The following is a 22,691-nucleotide window of genomic DNA, read 5'->3' as shown; positions in this document are numbered from 1 at the left end:
TACTGCCTTAATACATTTAAAATGTTTTATTTGTAAATTCAATTTGTCTATCTTGCTTGCTAATAAGCTATGGGATACCCAAGAATTGGAGATACAGAGCACTTACAATCCACCACTCCACTCATTGTTGTGTGCTTTTGAAAAAGTATGCGAGTTAGACTTTAGGAATTGTGTGGGAAAAAGTGAAAAAAAAGCTACAATAAGCATCTCAATATGAATAAAGAGGAGCAATTGTTACTGAAAGAACTGCAGCACCTACCAGTTAGGGTAATGAAACTCGACAAGGGGAGGGGTCATCATAATGGACATAAATCATTACAACCAGAAAATGAAAAAAATCATTGATCATGAAACATATATCCTAGGTAAACAGAGCATATGCAAGAATCAAAACTTACATAAATGACATGTTCATTGAAGGGAAAATAGACGTTCGTACGTTCAACTATCTAACAATGCCTGCACCAAGGACACCAATATTATTCAGCATATCCAAGGTCTATAAGAGAGTAAGAGACTCCCCCATGCGACCATTAGTTGACGCTAGAAATTCAGTAACATATGCAGGTGTGAAATTTGTAGATATTATCCTTAAAATATACATTAAACAAGAGATCCAAATATGCAAGGGTTCATGGACTTGCTTACAAAATATAAATAAGTTAGAATATAAGGATAATGTTTTAATGATCGATGTGAAAGATCTATATACATCAATACCCATTTTACTCCTTCCATGTGAGGTATCAAGTATGTTAAAACAAAAAGGGACACCAAATAGTGAAATTTCTTTAGTAGAAGAATTACTTGATATCATTCTCTCTAATAAATTATATTTCATTTGATAAACAAATGTTTTTACAATGTGTAGGCGTCAAAAAGGGTTCACCCTGTGGTGGAAGTTTTTCTAATCTCGTAATGGCTTATTGGGAACAAGAATACATTGAGAAAGACACCCAGTTAAAAGAATCAATATATTTTTACACAAACTTTTTAGAGGACATCCTCACAGTTATAAAAGGAGACAAATTCAGCAAAACAATTCGTTGATTATCTCAACAACACAACTGAATTTTTGAAATCTACATTTAACTACAATTTGGAATGCATTGCATACTTTGATAAAAAGTTGAGCAAAGACAGACGGTTGAAAGTTTATGTTGCAAAAATCCACAAGTTGCCACCCCCCACAACAGAAACGCTCAGTCATTAAAGGTCAGTTAGTCCGAGCGGCTAGAATAGTGACTACAGAAAATTATTATAAAACAGAATGTAAGAACTTACAACAAATAACAGAACTTATAGAAGTAGTTCAGTGTAAACGAAGAAAGGGTATATATACCCCTATACTTAGTCAATGTAAACCTTGACATTATTTACGATGGAAATGAAGTGGGTACACATGACACAGCAAATGATACTTTAGAATTTAGATGAGACTCATTACCATATATAATTTAGAAGCTGTGGAATTTAAGAAAATAATATTTAAAAATTGAAATTTATTGACAGGGGAGGCTTTGACTGCTAATAAGTTCATTAATGTACCCCAGGTTATATTTAAGAGAGAGGGAAGAACCTAAAATGTCTTTTGGAAAATAACAAAAAACAGATGGTGAAAAATCCAGGTATGTCTACACGTGTAACTATTATAGAAACATGGAGATAGGGAAAATATTTAAAGTTTGTAATAAGACATATACCATCAATAAGAGATTTTCATGTAATTCTAGATCTATTGTGCATATTGCACCATGTCAGTCATATGCATCATATGTGTGCAAGACGGATCGTTGTACAGCATAAAGAAAAATAAAATAAAGAATGCGTTGGCTAAACATGTATTAGAATGTCCAACTCACATTTTTAAATTTAAAGTAATAGATCAAATCACACAAGATGGAAGGGGATGCCCAGAGTCACTTTTATTAGAAAGGTTAGAGCTATTGTGGCAGCTAAGGTTAAACCCAGGAGCACACCTCGTGTTAAATGAGATGTGCTCAATTCAATGTATCCTTAAACTTAAAAGTTTAACTAGACAGTGTTAATATGTGTAGAAGTGAATACACAACACATTAAAATATTTGGTTAACATTGTTTTACTATTGGTTTTAGTATATTTTACAAATATTATTTAACTATTGAGGCTAGATAGCCATTGGGTTTTAAATGCAATAAAAGAGTTGTTTGGGAACATAAGGGTTAAAGTGTGAGACCTAATGTTTAGTGGGGGAACAAATGTATGATTGTTGGAAAATGGTCATAACAGATTTTTAAGTATTTATATGGAGCGTTTAGTATAGAAATTTTATCTGATGAAGTTTCTGATACCTGGCGGAACGAAAAACGCTTAATAATAAATATATCTTTTGTGGAATTATTGGTTGCCTTGGACTTTCTCCTTCAGTAACTGTTGGTTTGTGGAATATTGTGCAGTTTTTAATACACCACTCTCAGGCCAGAACCAGTGGTAGGTCTTGGCATCCCTGTTCTGGAAGATATTCTCCAATTCTTTCACCGACCCATAAGGGAGGTTTCATTGTGGATCACTATTTGTTGTGCCTTTCCTGTCAGACCCCATCAACAAAGCTCCATGCAACAAAGTTCTAAGAATCACAGGCACATGAAGGCTCCACCAACACAACATGCTCAAAATCCCATGAGGATCCTGTTTTTCAAGTTTGGTAAGCTGTATTTAGAGCACAACCAAAAGCTGTTTGCTGAATTTCCTGTTTGCACTTAATTTTAAATCGTTTTTTTCTTAAAACTTGCATATTTTCTGTCCTTGACCTAGCACTCTTGTGTGGGGTCATTTACTGCACTGTTATAACTTGATATTACTTGTGAACCTCTGCTATCTCTGTAAAAACAAAACAAAAAATCTTGCTTTTTCCCACTTTTCTGAGAGTTAAAAGTTCAGTTACAGGCTTGCTGTTCCTGAACTGTTTGAAAGTTTCTGTGAGGCCATTTTGCTTGGGCTGAAGGAGGGTCTCTGTGTTTATCAGTGGGAGTGACTAACATTGAGCAGCTTCCCTGCCCCGGAGAGATGGTTACTGACTTGAAACTGTAGTTTTATTGGCCACTAGGCGTCATTTCCATAACTCCTTCATCTTCCTCTCTTAAAACCGAGTTGCCTCGTGGTTTGAGCACCTTTTCAGGCTTGTTGGCTGTTGGTGAAGCACCCTCCAAGAGGAAAAAAAATGAGAGAAGAAGGAGCCACTTTTGAGATTTTAAGTATTTTTCTCTGTTTATTTGCTAAGTTTTTCTGCATAGCTGCCTAGCTTGAGCATTTTCTGGCTTGTTAAACTTGATTTCTGTATTAGTAGCTGTATTTAGAGCACAACCAAAAGCTGTTTGCTGAATTTCCTGTTTGCACTTAATTTTAAATCGTTTTTCTTAAAACTTGCATATTTTCTGTCCTTGACCTAGCACTCTTGTGTAGGGTCATTTACTGCACTGTTATAACTTGATATTACTTGTGAACCTCTGCTATCTCTGTAAAAAACAAAACAAAAAAATCTTGCTTTTTCCCACTTTTCTGAGAGTTAAAAAGTTCAGTTACAGGCTTGCTGTTCCTGAACTGTTTGAAAGTTTCTGTGAGGCCATTTTGCTTGGGCTGAAGGAGGGTCTCTGTGTTTATCAGTGGGAGTGACTAACATTGAGCAGCTTCCCTGCCCCGGAGAGGTGGTTACTGACTTGAAACTGTAGTTTTATTGGCCACTAGGGTCATTTCCATAACTCCTTCATCTTCCTCTCTTAAAACCTAGTTGCCTCGTGGTTTGAGCGTCTTTTCAGGCTTGTTGGCTGTTGGTGAAGCACCCTCCAAGAGGAAAAACGCTGAGAGAAGAAGGAGCCACTTTTGAGATTTTAAGTATTTTTCTCTGTTTATTTGCTAAGTTTTTCTGCATAGCTGCCTAGCTTGAGCATTTTCTGGCTTGTTAAACTTGATTTCTGTATTAGTAGCTGTATTTAGAGCACAACCAAAAGCTGTTTGCTGAATTTCCTGTTTGCACTTAATTTTAAATCGTTTTTCTTAAAACTTGCATATTTTCTGTCCTTGACCTAGCACTCTTGTGTGGGGTCATTTACTGCACTGTTATAACTTGATATTACTTGTGAACCTCTGCTATCTCTGTAAAAACAAAACAAAAAAAATCTTGCTTTTTTCCACTTTTCTGAGAGTTAAAAAGTTCAGTTACAGGCTTGCTGTTCCTGAACTGTTTGAAAGTTTCTGTGAGGCCATTTTGCTTGGGCTGAAGGAGGGTCTCTGTGTTTATCAGTGGGAGACTAACATTGAGCAGCTTCCCTGCCCCGGAGAGGTGGTTACTGACTTGAAACTGTAGTTTTATTGGCCACTAGGGGTCATTTCCATAACTCCTTCATTTGTCCTCGGAGGAGTGGTTTAGGCAGTGACTTGTGGTTTGTTGGCCAATTTGGGTCATTTCCTGTCTTTTCCAGCCCCTGCTATAAAGCCCGCTTTAAGCCGATTTTGATTTAGCCGATTTGTGGAGTTGCTACTGTTGCACACTAGGTTAAGCAGGTTTAAACTATTCGGCTACCTAAAGTCCACTCTTCAAATTTTCCCTTAAAACTACCTTCCTCGAACTATACTACTGATCTAATCAGCGTATCCTATAATTAAAAGATCATCTCTACTTGACTCCAAGTAGACTATTCTCTATCTGTTAAACGTAGCACTTGCTCCTACAGTACTTATTACCTTGATACGGCACTCTTGTCATAGATAGTACCCCAAAAGGCAACCCCCATTTCTCGGTCACCCCCGGAATCTTTTTAAAGTTTTTTGTCTATTCCTTCTAGCATGTCGAGGATCAGTTGCTAGTGTCCTCTCCTGCTCAGCTGGTGAACCTGGGAATATTGAGGCAATGTTACAATTGCCTCATGTACACAGACAACCCTCTCCTCCTCCCACAAAACACAAATACATGCAGAGATGCAACTGCCAAACTGGAGGCTGAGCTCTTCAACATAGGACTGGCAAGACCAGTCAGGAGGAGAAGGTTACCACACACACTATAGACCCAGTCTCACATATTACCATTACAACCTCAAATCATACACATAAACACACAAAGACATACTGAGGCTCTGATCAAAAATCTACCAAAACAGCAGAGGCCACCAAAGCAGACACCCAAACAACCACCACCTCAGAACACAACACCTGCAACACATAGACCTCACAGTCAGAGTGTCAAACAGTCACAGCCCTTAAGGCCAAACACAATGCCAGACACACTAGTCATTGGTGACTCCATAGTCAGACACACTCACCAGACTGAGTAAGGAGAAGGTCACAGTAAGCTGCCTGTCGGGCGCTAGAATCCGCCACATAACGCAAGCACTCAGGTCTCTCAACAGCAGGTACAAATATGATTCAGTCATTGTCCACGCTGGTGTAAACGACCTGAGACGACCTCCTTGGACTACATGAAAAGAGACATTGAGGAGCTCTCTGATTATGTAGCCCAGACAGGTATGACCCTGACCTTGAGCAGTATCCTACCTTCACCAAGAATGATGCCACAATACAGAGATAAGATGATCAGCTTTAACAATTGGCTTAAACACTGGTGTCATTCAAAGGGGATCCAGTGTCTGTCTGCCTGGGATGACATGCTGGACAAGCCACGCTTGCGAGTTTCCCAAGGTGGCTTGCACCTGTCACCCTGGGATTCCGGATATTGGCAAAGGCTCTTGCCACCCCCATAGTGCCTTTTTAGGCAAGGCTCAAATTCTAAACCTACCACCCTAGAACACAAAAAGGAAAAACTAAGGGTAATGCTGCTCAATGCCAGAAGTCTAAATCTCAAAATGCATCAGTATGGAGAACATCGATGTCTGTGCTGTGACAGAAACCTGGTTCAAGGCTCCTGAGAGCACCCATCAGGTTTTACCTCATATCATGCGTTCCGCCCCAAAATCTGACAATACCAAGAAAGGAGGGGGTATCCATATTCATCAAGGACACCCACACCTCAAGACTGGTGGCAACGCACGATGCATCGGAGACCATCCAGGTGCAATTAACCATAGGCAAGACTGCTCTGCAAATTGTAGCATGTTACAGGCCACCCTCACAAACTCAGGAACCTCACATGGCCTTCCTGAAAACACTAGAGGATAAATGTATCACCAAACACCATCATACTAGGTGACTTCAATTACCCTAATATAGACTGGGAACACTACTCAAGCCCAAACACCCTAGCCCAAAAGTTCCTGGAATTCATAAACTCAAATGCCATGGAACAACTAGTCACCATCCCCACAAGAGGAGATAACATACTTGATCTCATCATCACGAACATGGGAGCACAATGTTCAACACCGGAGGTGTACCCCTCACTGGTGAGATCAGACCACAAACTAATCTCGCTGGAGGTCCTCATCCCACCCCACCTGAAATAAAAGACCACAGTAAAGAACTTCTCAAAGCCGACTTCACACTTCTAAAGACTAGTGTGGTCTCCTTTAAGGCCCCGAGCGGAAAACAGTACTCAAGCCGCTGAATCACTTACAAATGCCTTCTACCAGCACCTGCAGGACTGCATGGATAAGGCAATCCCAAGCAAAACAAAGACTCTTTGTACCAAAGGCAAGCATCCAGTCTGGTGGACCCCAGCCATAAACAAACTCTACAACAAAAGGAGGAAGCTACTACAAGATAGAGCAAAATCCTTAAAAGGTAAGACACCCTTGATCACTATAAGTAAAAACTAAGAGCTCTCATAAAATCATCCAAAGCAAATTTGAGAGAAAAATAGCTAAAGACTCAAAAGACAATCATAAGGCCTTCTTTAGCTATAAGAAACCTGGGAGGAAACTCCCAGATATGCTCAGAGCTAGTTCAAAATGATGTGAAGATTACTGATCCTACAGACATTGCCAACATACTGGCTGACAGGTTCAGTGCAAACTTCTCCCCTCCCCAAAAGGAGAGATATCTATACCAAACGATTGCAGCCCCCAAACATCTCCAGCGCCCAAGTGAGAACTGCTCTCTCCAAAGCAAAAACACAGCATCCATGGGACCTGATGGTGTTGTGTGCTCCATGAACTCAATGAGGAATTAAACCCACAGCTAGGACAGCTGTTTAATCAAAGTCTTACCTCTGGATCAGGAGTGGCGCACTGCAACTGTGGTACCACTTCACAAAGGCGGTGCCTCCACCGACCCTGGAAATTACCGCCCATTAGCTTGACAAGCCTTATCTGCAAAGCCATGGAGAGGATCATAATGGACCTCATAAATAAAGACATAGGGAATTTGCAGACTTTGGATCCAACCCAGTTTGGCTTTGTCAAAGGCAGATCATGCCTTTTAAACTTGGTTGACTTTTTCAAACAGTCACCAAAGCCATTGATGAGGGAAAGGCAGTCCATACAGCCTACCTCGATCTGGCTAAGGCCTTCGATACAATACCCCATTCGGGTATCATTGAAAAACTCATCAGCTTAAATGTCAACCCATACATCACAAGATGGGTTGCAAACTGGCTGAGTGACAGAACCCACAGGGTCAGAGCTGCTGGCGCCATGTCAGACTCAAAGCCTGTCACAAGTGGTGTCCCACAGGGCTCAGTCCTGGGCCCACTCTTGTTTGGCATCTACTTTCAAGCAAACACAGGAGGGTTATGACAAAGTTTGCAGATGACTGCAAACTTAGTAGAAAACACATCTGACACAGATATCCTTCAGAAGGGTCTCACAGAAACGGATAACTGGTGCCAGAGCCACGGCCTAAAGTTAAATGCCAAAAAATGCATAGTCATACCCTTCGGGAAAAACAAGGTTACCCCTAGCTACCAAATAGGTGGCAATCCACTGAGCACAGAAGAAGTTATCAGGGACCTGGGGACCCAGGTTGATAGTAGTCTGTCATTCGACACCCATGTAGCTAAAGTAGTTAGGAAGACCTTCTACATTGCCCACCTTATCATGAAGGGATTCTCATCTAGATCAAGGGAGGTCATAGTCTCCCTTTACTCATCACTCATCAGACCAATGATTGAGTACAATGCCCCATTCGGAATGTATCTGACCCGACACTTGCAGCAGCTGGAGAGGCCACAAAAGTTCCTCACCAAAAGGATAAAGGGTCTCAAAAATCTGTCCTATGCTGCCCGACTGAAAGAACTCCAGCTCTATTCAGTCGCTACCGCTTGCTCAGAGGTGACCTTTGCCTAACATACAAGGCCATGTCAAACCCAGATTTGATGAATATGCTTCACCTCAAAAATCTAGTCCATCAGAGCCACAAGGCGGAGACTTAAACCTTGACACGGCTATTAATAGGACGTGCTGGAGGGATAGATTCATCACCCAAAGACTCCCTATGCTGTGGAACAAAATCCCGGTACATGTGAGGCAGAGCACCTCGCTGGCCTTGTTCAAGAGAAATCTTGACCAATGGATGGGAGATCGCAGATATACCCCAGGGATTACCTCAGTGTCACTGCTCGACAGAGGCACAGAAAAATAATGGGTATAGTTCCCCATACTAAAGGGGTGGCCTAAGCCACAAAACGATGGGCTAGGCTTGTAAATGCCCTCGGGCAGATAGCCTAGTATGAACCTATGAACCTATGAACCTATAAAGTTTGATGCTCACTTTGTATGGAGGGACTTTTACAGCACAATGCAGGCAAATCATAGCATTGCTGAAACATATATATGTCCCTTATTTTTATTTACAGATATTGTAAATAAAAGTCCAACTACTGATCCTTATGGAACATTAATAGCACCACGTATGGATCTCCAGATGTCGATATTCTGCAGCTCACACTCTATATCCAGACAGTGAAACAGTTTTTAAACAAAGTCAGAAAGTTAATAATTTCATTGTGCTTTACCGCATCATTTTGCAAGTTCCATCCCAGCTACCCTTACACACTTTAATAATCAGCCAGCCACAAGCGTTGATACTTTTCTTTTGACCATCACCTGCCAAGCAACCTTCTTTTATGGTCTCCTACCTTTTTTCCTAACCTATACTTAGCCCCACTGGATGAGGCCACCTTGATGGGGTGAAAAAGAAGAGTGGAATAGTATAGTTTGCTTGCTACTACCCCCCCCCCTCCCAAGATTGTTCTGTCATATTGGAGTGGGAAGGGAGATGTGAATAATTCACAGGGGTGGGAAGGAGGTAGCTGCTTACATCATTTCATACGATGTTCACACAAGAGCTTTTTCTGCTAATCCTCATCTCCTCCTGATGTGCTAGGCGATGTGATAGTTAGGCAAATAATAGTTTTGCAGGTAGTACCCCCATATATTTGGCAAAATATCTCTCTTAAAGCTTACCCAACTACCATAGTACTCTAGTCATTGCCCTAGTTTCATAACCAGGACTTGTGAACTCAGTGTGCCCTTAACTCATCACCACACCTACCCCCTAGAAAAGGCAATTAGGGAGTACTTCCTTATTTCTCTTCCTCAGAATCCGCTTCAGCAGGTGCCTAAAATGTTAAATGAACTAGGGTCTCCTGGGCAGTAGTCACAGCATTATCCATCAATGAAAACTACAAAAATAAAACACCTTAATTAACAGTGTGCTTTGCATAGTTTTAGTTAAATATACAGAACAGATACATGCTTGCACAGGGAAATTTTGATGAAAACTGACAAATAGGCAGTTACCTTTAGAAAACTACTAAACACTATTTATATATGCCTATACACCTTACTATCTAAAACAGTGACCTAAACTGGTAATTGATAACTTATAAATGTACACAGTAGTTAAAGAAACAGGTATAAAATTATACAACCTTGAGTTTACTGTGCCTGCAAGAAGCAAGCTTCCGTTCATCTCCTCTCTCTCTCCCAATAACCACATAAAAGTTTCCCCCCCCCCCCAAAAGTTCATGTATATCTGGCTAGGTCAACATTTTATATCTGTGCCCAAAGGCTGTCTTTACATGGAAAATTCATATTTAATAATATTGCTTCTCTGACAGGTGGAATAACTTATGCAATACTAGCCCCAGAGTAGTAACATGTGAAAAAGTTTAATTTGCAATATCTTTGCTACACTTCTACGGAAAATTCCATGCCTTAGTTTTGTACAGATTTTCCACACATTTGACTGTCAGACTGATTACATAAAACCAAAGGAGAGGCACAATCTGCTTACCTCAGTAGCACCTCCACCTTTAGCTAGTAAAAAACACTTAAAAGTGCAGTGCTAAGGTATATTCCTTACTCGGTAGTAAGGCTTAACATGGTTTCCATCATAAGGCAAAGATACTTTGGAAAAAAATATCTGTCTCCGGTGAGCTACCCACAAAGCTATATGAACTATATTTACTCCTACAGGAAACAACTATAGAAGAGCATTGGCATTTTAACTTTAATTTATTTGCAAAAAAAATCGTAATAAAAGTTATGTTCTGTTGACTACAGCTAATTGTACAAGTTAGCAGAAAAAGTTAAGTTTCCCTCTGGATCAAATAACTTAACTGGGAATAGGGGCTTCACATTGGTTCAGACCAAAGTTAAATTCAAAACAGCATCCAAATGGAGTGTACAAATCTATTTTCTGGCCCCCAACCTTGGACCTAAATTAGTCCTCATTTCCCAATGCATTTGATCATGCTTTGTTACAGGGAGCAGAGAAATGATGCCATATACCTTTTGACAAGCAGGCTCTCCATTTTGAACAAGAAGCCCTTTTGATGCATCCTAGTGAGCTTACTGCTTCCTTGAAATCTGAGATTTAGGAAGGAAGAGGACACAGACAGCTGTGGAGAGGACTTTTTATAATGGAAGGGGGACCTAAATGCAGTGGAACATACAATAACAAGCAAAAGAACTCGTCATGGAATTCTGTCACTGACCATCACTACAAAAAATGGTAACAATTACCAAAAATGAAAATAGCAGTCTGTTTTGTAAGAGAAAATAATCAGCCTGCATCACACAAGGAGATATCTGCCTACATTCCTGCCCATGTGAAATGTACATATGGCCCCCATGCAATTTATTGAATGTGTATTTGTTAATAAATTACAGGACAGTTCATTTTGCTAAATGTTCGAATTTCTGAATGTCTGTGTTGCCAGAAGTAAGATGGGTTGTGGTAGGGTGGGAGCGTCTGTACTTGTGTCTGTGAGGTTAGGGTTAGGAAAGGCATTGTGTATATATGTGTGTGTGTGTGTGCATGCGAGTATTTGCATGTTATGGTTATGTTAAGGGATATATTCAGTTCTGTGTGTGTACATTTATATATAGTGTGTGCCCAAGCTGTCTTGTGCAGTGGTAGTGTTTTGGAAAGTTTTTTTTTTTTTAATAAGGTAAGGTGTACGGTTAGGATGATCAGACTTTATTAAGGTAGTATAGAAGATAAAGTTATGTAGGCCATCTCAAATAACTACTACATACACATCAAATCTCATCAGCAAAAGGGGCTCCTGTCGATTCATAAACATCAGTTTTGGCAAACAAACGGATCAGAGAACATTCACTGAAACTATTTCACTGCTGTTGTGCAACCACACGGGGAGTGCAGCCCTCTGCAAAAAAATTATCTGGAGCTTCAGTGAAAGTATTTTCACTGCACTTTTTTTGTGTTTACTGCATTTGGTTATTCAGCATGCTTCCCAGCAGTAGTAAGTTTTGTCTTTTAAATCTTTATTTTAATGAGATCACGTCTCATAATTAAATGCATTACAAATTTGAGGGAGGTAGCAGTAACAATAAAAAGAAAACAGAATATCAAAAAATTCACTATGATAAATCTACATGGGATAATGTTTTTTCATAGGTTCATACTAGGCTATCTGCCCTAGGGCATTTATAAGCCTAGCCAGAATGTGTTTGGCTTTTCCCATTTTATTTTATTTTGCTATGCCCTTTTTTTTTCTACAATATACTGTGCTGCTGCCTAGTGGTGACACCAGACAGAAGGAGGGGTAAACCCATCGATCTCCCATCCACCATCTCATCATTCCTGAGTGAGAGAGAGAGTCAATGACTGGGATGCCTAACTGGATTTTTATTTCAAGGGGGAGGGAGGGGAGCCTCTGGGCATCCCTCCATATGTCCCCAGTGTTTCAGTGCTTTATTTCAGTGCTGAGGTTCAAAGTCTCTGGGATTTGTGGATTTTTTGGGATTTTCATGTGTGATTAATTCCATGTCCATTAATTCTTTATCACCCTGTTGAGCACAGCAGGCACTGATTCAGGCACTATGCCACTGAGTAGAGCTGGAGTTTCTTTAACCGGGCAGCATAGGGCAGCGGTTGGCATCCTCCTGAGCTGGTTGGACTTTGTTTTGGTGTACTTTGCGGTTTTGGGGGGTAGTTGCCTTGTCTTGTAATGTACACATCCCAAAAGCAGGCCAATGATGAATTAGGGGCCTGATAGAGCCTGATCCTCCCTGATCCCTGATGGCCATGATAATGTCCTCATGAAAATTGTTTATATCGTCCTTGTTTTCTAAGGTGTTTTATCAACCATGCTTGTTAGTTAATATCAAATCATCAACTTGGGTCCCCAGGTCCCTAATTACATCTTCTTCTTCTGTACTTTTGCCAATTCCGTTTTTGTTTTGTTTTGACTTTGTTTTTGAATGTTGGATGACTATAAGGCATTTGCACTTTAGCTTGAGGCCTGGAGCCTAGGCACCAGTGGCAGTTGTCTATGAGGCCCCTTTGAGAGGATGCTTGTGTCCCCTGGATAGTGTCGAGTACCAGAGCCCAGTTTGCAGTCATCATGCGCTCTTGGTCAGCCTCCTGTCCTTCGAACCTGTACCTCCCTAGAATATATACCTAACAAGAGCTCCCCTGATGACACCTTGTAACCACTGTAGCTCAGAGGGTCTTCTGACCTTAAGTCCACACAGGTTTGTAACAATAGCCAGATTGTGGGACATTTGGTTTTGTCCAGTTTATAATCCATCTAATCTAGTGAGGTGAGATATTTAAGCTGCCATGGGGGTGATTTTGGTCAGTTTGGGTAGAAGGGTCCACCATATCATGCCGAGGTCCATATAGGCTATATGGACCTATATGTTACGTCATGTAACTTAGACCCCAAAAGAAAGAAGTTCTGTCCATTAATGGACTACGAAGACGAACTAAACTTATTTTTTATTTACATTTTTATACTAGATATGCATTATAAAGTCATAACAAGATGTCATCACAGACCTTTAAATTAATGTTTGTCTTCAAAAAGTAATGTTGACACCCTCCTCATAAAAGGGATGAGGATAACAAAACGAATGACAGGTAGAGCCTTCAAAACAAGTCAGGTTGCAGTGTTGAATCAGAGGGACTAATATGGCATCACACTCCTGTAATGATCTAATATGCATACATATTTCTAGTGTCTTTTATTCAGCCTAAAATCAATTGCTTTTTTAAGCATGTCATAGCAAGTAGTTATACTTTGTTTATAAAATAGACCTTAATAAAATGTTTCAAACATTTTTGTAATTACAGATTTTTTTTTACGTTTACTGTATGTAGTCTGCACTGTACTGATAGCCACATCTTTAGTTTATATAACACTTTTGCTATGCTACAAGAAGCATTCAGTACTTCATGTTACTGAAATGTAGTACTGTAATAAAATAATTACTCAAATCCGACTCTAACTTAGTAATGTGGCTTTGACAAACACATCACCCTTAATGCATGGGTTAACCAGGAATACTACAAAGAAACAGAGACAGACAGTACTACAAGGTAGCTATTATAATTGAAATAAAGAAGAAATGCTAACATTTACCTCATCAAAAACACACATTTCAATGCTTACACATTTTCATCTATGTGGAGAAGGCAATCTAGACATGTTTCAAAGGAATGGAGAAACAGTACACAAATACAGAAACTTAGTGGAGAGTCAACAATAATGCTAACTTTTTGATCTATGCAGAAGTATGGATTCTTCTAATGATATGTGACCAGGGAGCACTAATTGCATGCCATCAAAAAGGGACAAGTGTGTTGATAAGGGAAAACACTGCATATATATTAAGATCAAAATGAATGCATGGCAAAGATGTGCATGCTTTGGGGAGAGGATAGGACAGGGATAATTCTGCTTTCACTTTTTCTGCTGCTTACAAATTACTGTAAAACTGCTGTGAACACTACTTACATTCAGTAGCCTGGAAAGGTATTCATGAACAGTGCTCAGTTATCACAGTTTGTTTTGTGTACTTGTTTTAATATGTAGACATCCTAATTTTATTTCCTGTTATGCCTATTTCTCCACATTGCTTTTCTCATGATTCACTCTGTCCAGTATTTCCCTTTAGAGAGATCTGCTGACCAGGCTAAATGATAAATTTGCATCGTTTGCAGAAGTCTGCGCTACCGGTGGGAAAGCAGTTTTTTTTTTTTTTTTAAATCTTGCTACCACAGTCTGACTCCAATATTCAAACACAGAGGCAACAATCTTTCACGTTTAATGTTTAAAATACAACAGCAAGGGGTGCAAGTGTTGACTAAATTCCTCCTGCAATACATAAACACCCCCGAGTGTTTGCAATGAGTTTCACAGGCTCTTCTGCTTTAACCCTTAGAATGCAGACTGCAGTAATTAATTATTTTTTTATACAAAGGAATTTACTACCGGTCCAAACCACAAATACAGACTGAAGGTTTATAGGAATGCATCAAATGCAATGCATCACTGTGTAAAACAGAAAAAGACACATTAGCAACAGTAAATGCAACACTTCAGTATGGACAGCTAAATCACAAGACACCTTTTTCACCTTATACCCAAGTTAAGCAAACTACAATGTGCATTAGTGGCTGCAGTCCCAAAGCAGCCAGGACTCCACACTCAGCTATTATCTATCTTCAACCCATTCTGTGAATCTTAACTACTGGCTAGTTAGTTTTCATGTTCCTTCAGTAATGAGACAGATGATACAGCATGCACTCACACAACACTGTTCCAGTATTTCAGAGCATCTCACTCTACCTTTCTCTTTCTGAATTCAACTAAATTACCGTTTTGTAAGCTGCAACATATGACTCCTCCCACAATCCATATATACTGAACTCTTTGCTTAGTCACCTCACCCACCTTCATGTCACAACTTCCCACCAAGGCACCATCTCAGATGATCTGTAGTAGCAAATAATTACTTTCATTTCAAAAGGCAATTACGAACCCATCCACCTACTGTTGCTTGTAGGAAAGGCAGCTATGCTAACAACAAAATGTAGGTACCTCCCTGTGAAACAAAAGGAGATACTGTCAGCCCAGCTATCTGGAATTTTGTAAATAATTATATGCCATTTCTGAATATTAATATGATTTATATAGAAGTGTGACAGAAATAGATACTGCCAACCCAACTATCTGGAATGTTGTAAGTGGTTGTGTGTCATTTGTAAATGTCAACATGATTCATATGCTTGTGTTGCAAATGCACTGGAGCTTTGTCATATAAGATGATTTGTACAGACTTGTGTGTGCTGAAGAAATATTTTGTAAAGTACTAAGCAGAAATGTATATACACTATTGTGGCTGTTTAGATGTATATATTTTAACAGGGGGGACTGAAACACAGGAGGTTAATTTCAGAAGAATAGCTGAAAACTTAAATTACTTTATAACCGCATAATAAAAGATGTTATCCCTCAGTTTCAGTCAACAGGAGGCAGAATGTCTGTACTAGAGAAGTTTTTTTGTATGGTCTTTAAATGTGGAGGAATGTAAATTATTTTACGACTTTGAACATTGGCCAAAATATCTGAGGTCTATGTGTTTTCACAGGTTAGATGTTAAATGCTACAGCTGAATCAATGGTTGCGAGTCTGGAAACTGAAGTCAGAATGACAAGAAATTATGTCAATTTGCAAGTATCCCAGCAGTAATATTTGGGATATTAATTTAAGCACTCAGAGAGAGAATGAGCACTCTGTATTTTGTCTATGACCCGATAAGAAGACAAATTCACCATACTTGCCTTGCTCTGTAAGTAAGTTAACTAGGTACATTCATTTCTTTTACATATAGTCAGGAATATAGCAGAGCTTAATTTAGATGTTTTTCTTTATTTATTTGAGACTGTCCTGCAATGTTGTTTTAAGTATTTACTGAGATTTTGAACTCTGATGTAAATGATTATTTATGGAGTATTTTCTTGTTCTTTTAGTATTTATTAATAAATCATTGTGGCTGATATTTGAGAGATATATTAAGTTCTGAGTACTTGCCTATTTATTTGGTGACAGTGTGGGCCACTCCTAATAGCCTTGCTCTTGGTCAAACTGCCATTTGTATTGACAGTAAAATTACACAGCAAGATTGTTAAGGTCCTTAAAGTGGCTGTTAAGAAGTGCCTGGTGGCAGTAATAACTGCCTTATATTCTGGGCAGAAAGGGGCATAGCTACTAAACCTATGCCAGCCTTTCCCCGGTGTGTGTGTGTGTGTGTGTGTGTGTGACCTCAAAGAGTGTGTGTCAGCTACTTTGGTAGGGACACGAAGCACTGGCTGGACAGAGAGGGTGCTGGAGGCCTTGGCTTGGTCACTCAGCTGAGATTGCAACTCTATAGTTGTGCCAGTGGGGAGTCTTACTGGGGATCTGGAGAAACCAGCCCCAGACTGACTGTGGTCTCTGTGTGCACTTAAGGGAAACTGCACTTGATGCAGAGAGCTGCAACTGGAAATACTGTGTGTGTACCCGTCATCCTCCCAGTGTGTACGTTCCCCACTGTTGTCAGTGGTGAGGATTGAGGCTCCTTGATTAGTGGGCCAGTGGTGGGGCATCACACCTTGCTTAGAAATTCTACAATTATTTTCAGGACCCACTTACTATACAATTCTTACACATACTTCCATCTCCTTCAGGTCTCCCGAATTCATCTTATGTTAACAGTAGTCAACTAACCTCCTAAGCTCCTCCAGTTGCATTGCGTCATCAATGCAGCTGGCATGGTGATGCAATTCCAGGAGCTAAGTAATAAATAAAATAAATATCAGATCAGGAACAGTTCAAAGAACAAATGTACATGTGTGCGCGCACACATGTATATATCTGTCACACACAGATACATACACACACGTAAATAAAACAGTTACTTTTAACACTGGCTGCTCTACATAAATCATGAAAAGGGGGTGAAACCAGATATTAATGAATGGAGTTTTACCTGGGCTTCAAATTGGAAAGCACCAAAGAAATCAGAACAGCCAGGAGGAGTGACTCTACCCCAATTAACAACTTAAATAATAATAAAAAAAAAACAGAAATCGAGGGTCAAGTAATTTGGCTTTTAAGGATAAGTAATTCTGTACTTGTGACAGTTCTAAGACCTAAGTGTCCTTATCTTAAGGAAATACATGATTTCATGAGCTCATTCTAATACTCCTAGGTGTTGAAGTACAGTTTCACAGGATATGAACTTTCAAATTTTTGTAACACTAAACTAAGATGTGCCAATATAAATCTCAGATTACTCCATTACTGAAGGCTGATGGTTTCGGTAATCAATGGTGATTTTCAGTTCTACAGACCTAAAAAATGCCAAGCAATTTAATTTGTACTCATTTCGTACATTTTGTTGACCAGGTTAACTCTGCAGAATCAGGCCCAATTCCAGAGGGGACTTGTGGGAAATTCTGGCAAATTACAGGCTTGGGATTAAAAAAAAAAAAAAAAAGTGATGTACAGGTTGTTGTGCACGATCTGAAATTTATACGGGAAAGCAACATAATGTACCAGACTACAAAAACAGAACATGCAAAAAGGATACAAGCAACAGCTGAACAGCACAGACTAAGTTGTTGTGCATCATTTAACTTTAGTAACACAAAGTAAATGAAACTTCATTGTGAATTGTTATATATACAATGTAGCGAACAACAATAAAAATTTGCAGATGGGTAAATTGCAATTAATTGATTGCATAAAACAAAACGCACACATGCCCTAACACTGCCTAGGAAAGGCAGAAATTATCAGAGTAGTGTAGATAAATACTTTAGACACACAATGCATTAATATACTATGTGAATTAAGAAATATGTTTAGTGATTTGGGAAAGATGTTAAAGATGGTTAGGGATAATCAAGAATGGGGTAAAACAGAACATGAAAGAAGTTAAAGCATTGCTGTGTTTAGTACTGACTAAGAAAGCTATAACTAGAAAATATACAAAGGCAAGCTATCAATAACAGTGATGAAAAAAATTACAGACATTAAAAACGAAACACTGGGAACTATTGGAGATCAGAAACAGAACTTCATAGTGTGAAAATGGGCTGTATGCAAAACTGCCAAAGATGTTTGCAATACAAAGACAGAAGTCACTGGTCCAGTCGTTACGACTCAGAGTGTAAATTAAATAATATGGTCAGTAAATAACTCCTAATATCATGTTAGATTGCAAATAGTTAATCTGTGTTTAATTGTTTTTCTTTAATGTGCAATGTTAAATCAAACATAGGATTAAGACTGTACCACACATAGGATCTGCACAGTATGGTTTCACTGAATAAAGTCAAAATGATGAGTGAAAGCAAGCAAATGTGTGGAAGGGTTTCAATGGAAAGGGCTAAGCCAGTATAGCTGTACTCTTTTACAAGTTTCAGTATAGACCGGTTAAGTGGCAAAGCACAAAGTTGGATGTGGGAAAGTGGATGGATATTGATGTATATTAGAATATAAACTAAGGAATGTTAAAAAACAAGAATATGATCTCAGAGGTTTTTGTTTTACTATACAAACTCCATTATACCGTTCAACCTTCTATTGTAGTATGGATCAAGCTTTTGGTTACCTTTTTAACTTTTTTGTTTTGCAGTAAAGTTTTCATATAAAAAAGTGAGGAAGAAGGCAGAAGATACCTTACAGTAAGGAGGGGAGAATAACAGAGGTGTTAGTTGTTGAGTGGACAGGTTAATGGAAGGCAGGAAGGATATGGAAATATTGCAGAGTTATTAGTAAGTAAAGGTTATAATTAATGTAGTGGTCTACATTAACAGACCAAAGCAATTTACACTGGGTACATTGACAACAGATTGGGTGGAAGCTGAGTTTGCTGTCAGGATTATCAGATGGTGCCACATAAACTACTGTATGTTGGGTTACTAATGCCTACTTGATTTTCTCAGACAATGTGGGAGCACAGGCATACCAACAGGTGTGGGAACACCAGCATACCAACAGGTGTATCCCTAGTCTATAAATAGAAGCTAAGATTTCTGGATTTGTTTATGGAAAGGGCATAAAACTACTGCACTTCTTGGACCTTATTTTTACAGTGGAATCAGAACAGGTAAACATGCACATCAGTATCTTAAAAAAATCAGAATGTCCCAGAACAATACTCATAAAAAGCTTCTGACAAGTAAAGTGTGGCTCAAAAATGCCGACACCACATCTCACTCCAACACACTTTTATTTAAAGAGGGAAAAACAGTGTAGTACTCACCACTTTATTCACTTTGGGATATTAGAATACACCAATTAATTAAGTTACAGCAATTAACTGCATCAGCTACAAGAAACTCAACCTGACATATCTGGTTTCTGTCTGCAGACAGCAAATGCTCAATGCAGTTTTGCTCTAAGACATTTTAACTGTGACATTCTGAATAATTTTCCTTTTCTTTCCTCAATGGACATCATCTACATCACAGTGGAACGTTAGACGTGTGACAGCACTCATTTCATCTATAAACACTACTGCTTTACATTAAACTATCAACACTATAATTTCAGTGGCAGTATTCACTAAGTTGATTTAATCCACAAATAAATTTAAAAAGTGGCAGTGGAATCGCTTTTGAATGATAAGTAAATTAAATACTTAATTCCTAAGCAGCAGTTAGGTTTAAATCAGTGAAACTGCAATGCTAATGATGCAGTACACTGTAAAGCAATATAGTGCTAATGTGTTTTTCACACTTCTTCCTTTTTATTATAACCACAAGCAATTCATGCTTCCTTTCTTTAATGCACAGTTTCAAATTACCCCCAACCAAAAGTGAAATCCAAGGACAAAACAAAACATAGTTGCTGGTATGTACATACAACTAGTCAAGTCCCTTTTAAAAGTACACTATCATTGAAAAAGCCTGTCAGTATGTGACATCAAGATGCCTATACTGCTTTTGTAAATAGGACTGCCAGTTAGTAACATAGTTCTGATTTTGTTATGATACTTTGGTAAGGGAGGGCTTGTGCCTTCCTAAATCACCCTTTTTCAATACTAAACATCAAGATTAAGGGAGCAGGGCCCTGTGAAGTAAATACAAACATACTATTTCAAAATATTTCCTGAAGTGCTAGTATACTTTAAGAAGTAAACAATCATCATTTGGTACTGCACCAAAGACGATAAACAGGTCTAGATGACACAGAAAACAGAGAATATACAGTACTTGTTCTTTCTGCTCAAAGAAATGCAACGTACACATGATAATTATATGTTTATATAAACTACTACAGTCTTACAGAGAATGATTAAGTATAATATAAACCTGTCCAAGGCAGACAGCTATAAGCAATGAAAACAGAACTAAAGCAATCACCAATACATTTCTAACAGGCACTGTGTCTGCTCTCAAAGAAAGATGATTTAAATAATTCATATACAATTGTTTCTTTAATAGGATATACAATCTAAACAGCCAGCTTAAAACAAGCAAAATGGCCAACGCTGATTCTGCAAATTAATATGCGAATTCGGAGCTACAAGAGTACGACTCTGCCCTTACTACACACTAAACTCTTGACTACTGTGCCAAATTGGGTTGCCACCTTTTCAAATGCCCAAAGTGGGACATTTTTGTAGAAACATGAGATTTTGAAGAACTAAACCTGCCCACGGCCAGTGCAAAGTACAGAATTTCACTTTTTTTACACAAATAAAAGCTCGTTCTTTTAACACTTGAGCAAATGCTTATGCCGTTTCATATAACATTTAGGTGTTTCAGATACAAAATAGCTGTATGCAACTATTAAAGAAAACTTGGGAAATATATTTTGTCCTAAAATCTCAGGTCATTTGCCATTTTGTAGTTTTTTTTGCGGGACACAACTGCCCAAAGAGGGACAGGTGGTAAAGTGCTAAATCATTCGAGACCAATACGGCTGCATGATCCTACTATATCCTCCTTAAATCTAACTCTCAAATTCCAGGTATTCCAAAAATAAACCCATCTTCGTGGAAGAAAGTTCAGTGGAAACTTTTTTTTAAATAAAAAAATGGAGAAGATACTAAAAATAAAGCCTACGTTTACGAAACAACCACTGTGAGAAAGTGATCAAACAAAAATAATCAGAGGCAAAAAAGGGGAACTCAGATTTTTAAAGAATAAAGACAGACACCTGCGACAGATTGTACTCTCATATACCCCGTACAGAAAATCACAACACAAATTAACACTATATCATACAAAATTTGAGACTCCTTCAGACACCAAGCAGTTTAAAATGCGCATATCAATGAAAAAAATACCCCCTCCCACAAACAACATTAAGTACCGTTATCTTGTTCTGTGTATAATGTAATAGTACAAACCACTACTATTTTACCTCATAAAATTACACTCACATTTAGCTTATTTAAACAAGCGTTTTATTACCATTGTCATAAGGGAGAGACGGGTTGTTCTACCAAAACACTACAACCCCTGCTTGCCCCTATGCATCCCAACTGTGCTTACAGAAAGCGCCAGATTTCCGTACGTTCGCGCTGCGGCTTCCGATTGCTTGGCTCAGAACGTTGCGATTGGCTCAAATATGCCCCTCTGTATCCCAGTAGCTTTAGGTATTTCCTGAGTGCTGCTGGGAGTTTTCGATTGTCTGTAGTAGTTTAGGTAAGCACGGAAGTTATGGACATGATGATCTTAAATAAATTAGGTTTTAATTATTATAGTAGTTTTTGTTTTCCCTTAGAGGTTGTATTCAAAGAGTGCCTTTGGTTTTCTTTCAGTTACATGTTTTTCATTTAATACTGCTTTTTAATTGTGGAAACTGTGCAGTAGCAAGTGTTCGATATGGCAGCATTAAAACGGTTGTAAAAGTTAAAACGAACATTAAAAAGTAACGAGAAACAAGGCATCTACTGCACAGTACAGCAAATCATGTGGGCACCTTACTGTATCAAATGTAGTACTTAGGTGATTGAGTATCAGCCTTTCAGCAGTCCATATTTTGGTCTTTCTTTCATAAATTGTTGGCTTTCTGGACAATCTTTGAGGATTGGAGTCACTGAGTTATAGACATCTGAGTTTCACACTTTGTATCCTTCAGGAAATGCCTGGTAATGCAGGGTTACTAGAATAACAGGTTTTGCAAGTAAGTTTATAAAATCTGTATTTAAAATCTGTTCCTATTTTATGCCTCTTGTCCCCACCATTATTTTTGTCTTTGTCCAGGTCTGCTCTTGTGATTAGAGGTAACATTGAGTACCACATCATGCAATCACGCACAAAAAACACACGTGCAAGCCCACTTGAAGAAATATGTACAGAAACATACTGGAAGAAATATAGAGTATGAAAAAAACTGTTTAGATAGTACATGTTTGGCTATTATTTTGTGCACACTAGATTTTGAAATAAAGAGAATAGTTGTAAAAGTGGTCTTTTGCAAATTGTCTTTGACATTTTGTGGCTTTGTTTCATCAAAAGTGTGAAATGGGCACTAATTCCATTTGTGGGTTTGGAATGGAACATACAC

The 22,691-nt window shown here is 38.7% G+C and overlaps 1 protein-coding gene and 1 long non-coding RNA gene across 3 annotated transcripts in view; one reads left to right on the top strand and one right to left on the bottom strand.

The window, feature by feature from the left end:
• LOC122793538 overlaps positions 1 to 21,740 on the bottom strand; it is a 290,317-nt gene extending 268,577 nt beyond the window's left edge. The window contains exon 1 of the long non-coding RNA XR_006363488.1: positions 21,593 to 21,740. This is a non-coding gene — a long non-coding RNA (uncharacterized LOC122793538). The remainder of the gene's footprint in view (positions 1 to 21,592) is intronic.
• A 36-nt stretch (positions 21,741 to 21,776) lies between these two features.
• Positions 21,777 to 22,691, top strand: part of CCHR2.PART0H4orf33 (chromosome chr2.part0 C4orf33 homolog) — a 313,948-nt gene continuing 313,033 nt past the window's right edge. For both annotated transcript variants that reach the window (XM_044061669.1, XM_044061670.1), the window contains exon 1: positions 21,777 to 21,826. The gene's annotated coding sequence lies outside the window, so the exon portion shown is untranslated. The remainder of the gene's footprint in view (positions 21,827 to 22,691) is intronic.

This window comes from Protopterus annectens, chromosome 2.part0 (genome assembly GCF_019279795.1).
Source record: "Protopterus annectens isolate FY-2018-M chromosome 2.part0, PAN1.0, whole genome shotgun sequence".
Lineage (NCBI taxonomy): Eukaryota > Metazoa > Chordata > Ceratodontiformes > Protopteridae > Protopterus > Protopterus annectens.
The sequence above is the reverse complement of the archived record's forward strand: the minus strand, read 5'-3'. Positions and strand labels throughout refer to the sequence as shown.